At 43.0% G+C, this 2148-nt stretch overlaps 1 pseudogene; it reads left to right on the top strand.

Annotated features, from left to right (window-relative positions):
- The first annotated feature begins 412 nt into the window (after positions 1 to 412).
- Positions 413 to 1690, top strand: LOC100720234 (glycosaminoglycan xylosylkinase-like; annotated as a pseudogene).
- Positions 1691 to 2148: the final 458 nt, after the last annotated feature.

The following is a 2148-nucleotide window of genomic DNA, read 5'->3' as shown; positions in this document are numbered from 1 at the left end:
TAGACATCATTGATTTTGATTACCTGACTGGCAATACTGACCACCTTCAGCATTTTTTTAAGTTGCTAAAGTTTGTATAAAATTGTTGCATTTCCTGCCAAATTATTTCTTCAAAGTGTCAAGTGTGAACTACAACCTAAGGGAGGCATTCCAAGTGATGAATTCATGATAATTTTTCCATAAGCATTATAAAATACTCAGATATTATTTCTGAATACATAAAAACTACATACAAGACAAGATAATAATTTATCATCTTAATTACAATAGGGACACTATCTTGAAGTCAACTTCCAGACTAATCATTTATCATTTAAAAGAAATACTTTAAATAACTGTGAGGTCACGCTGCACTGCACCACGTGGACGGCCATGGAGCTAGCCTAGGGCTGAGCAGGAGTTGTGGAGCATCATGGGATCTCCTTGCATACCATCATCACCTGCTCTCCTTGATAAGCGAGCAAGAGATGGGGGAGGTGTCAACACCAAGCTAAAGCACTGAGTTGTGCAGATAGCAGTACTCCTTGTTATCTTTGTCTTCCCCAGTTTTTCTGATTGATGTCTTAGATACATCAGCTGACAACTGGGAGGATCAGAGAGCTTTTCACTAAATGATGACTGGCTTGTGAGCAGAGTTGGCACCCAAGCTGGGCCATACCTTGCAGGCTCCTTGGGAGATTGCAGCCGAACAGGTGGTGCCTTGGGAAGTGTACCCTGAAGAGACCAAAGAGCTGGGAGCAATCACGCATGTCAGAGCCACCAAGAAAATTATTAAAGCTGATGTGGGTTGTAAAGGCACGTGGTTGAAGGTCTTACTGATCCTTGAAAGAGGATGGAAAGTTGTCTTCAAACCTAAGCAGTATAGCCAAGACTATGTAGTGGAGGGGAGAGTTATATGCCAGTTGTGATAGACACGACGCAGAGGTAGCAGCCTTTCACTTGGACAAGCTTCTAGGTTTCTGCCAAGCTCCTTTGGTGATGGGCAAATTTGTTACTCTGCAAACAGAAATCAAGCCTGTTGCCATGGAGCAGCTTCCTAACAGTAAGAAACAATACTTGTTTCTACAAAAAGTGCTATTATTGCCAAGAAAAAGAGCCAGCATGTGCCAACAGAGACATGATGGAGGGATCTGTCATATTTTGGTTTCCAGATGTATGACCTCTGCCGAAACACCAACACCCCTGGGACAGGACTTACAGAGAAAGCAAACCAGCCAGGTGGGAATATGATGCCATGAAAAAAAAAAATCTCCACATGACTCAGGCCCACGCCTCTTGGACATTACTGACACTTCTGTCTTTGATTACCTGATTTTCAAATGCTGACCAGCATCAGTATGAGAGCTTTCATGATGATAAAGGTGCTAGTGTGCTCCTCCTTCTCAATAGTGCCAAAAGGTTTGGGAACCCCTCACTGGATGAGAGAAGCATTCTTGCCTGTCTCAGTCAGCATTGCGTCATTCAGGTGTCCATTTGGAAAAGACTGAACTACCCAAAGAATGGAGTGCCAAAATCTTCCTTCAAATCTGCCATGGCCAATGACCCCATTTGCCCTACGCTCTCAGATCGTCACCTGGGTGCTGTGGACCAGCAGCTGCTGAGTGTCCTGGCCACCATGAAGTAGCACACTGACTCGTTTGGGATGGACACTGTGTGAGTGGAAGACAGGATGCCTCTCTCCCACCTGTAATTCTCAACACAAAATAAGTGAAACATTTTTACAAGATAAAGAAATGGCACAATCAATTCAAAATGGTATCAGATGGCTTTGGAAGCTGCCAGCAGGAAAGTTTGTTAATAGAGGACGGGATGGCCTTGGGTATCAATGGGGTTTTATGTAGTAGAAACTGAGGCAAAGGCATATTTCAGAGCTCAGGATATTCCTGAAGAACCACTTTCTGACTCCCTCAGTAAATTCTGGGCAACAAAGACAAGACAGGAGGCATTTCAATTCCTGACTTGAAACTATACTACATAGCCACAGTAATAAAATCAGCATGGTGCTGGCAAAGAAATAAACCTGAGGATCAATGGAACAGATTATAAGATACAAACACAACTACAAAGACACTCAGCCACCTTATATTTGACAAAGGGGCTAAACATGTTCACTGCAAAAAAATAGCCTCTTTAATAAGTGGTGTTGGA

Source organism: Cavia porcellus, unplaced genomic scaffold (assembly GCF_034190915.1).
Source record: "Cavia porcellus strain 051 isolate PalLab524CR breed Dunkin Hartley unplaced genomic scaffold, mCavPor4.1 scaffold_22, whole genome shotgun sequence".
In the NCBI taxonomy this organism is placed as follows: Eukaryota; Metazoa; Chordata; class Mammalia; order Rodentia; family Caviidae; genus Cavia; species Cavia porcellus.
The sequence above is the reverse complement of the archived record's forward strand: the minus strand, read 5'-3'. Positions and strand labels throughout refer to the sequence as shown.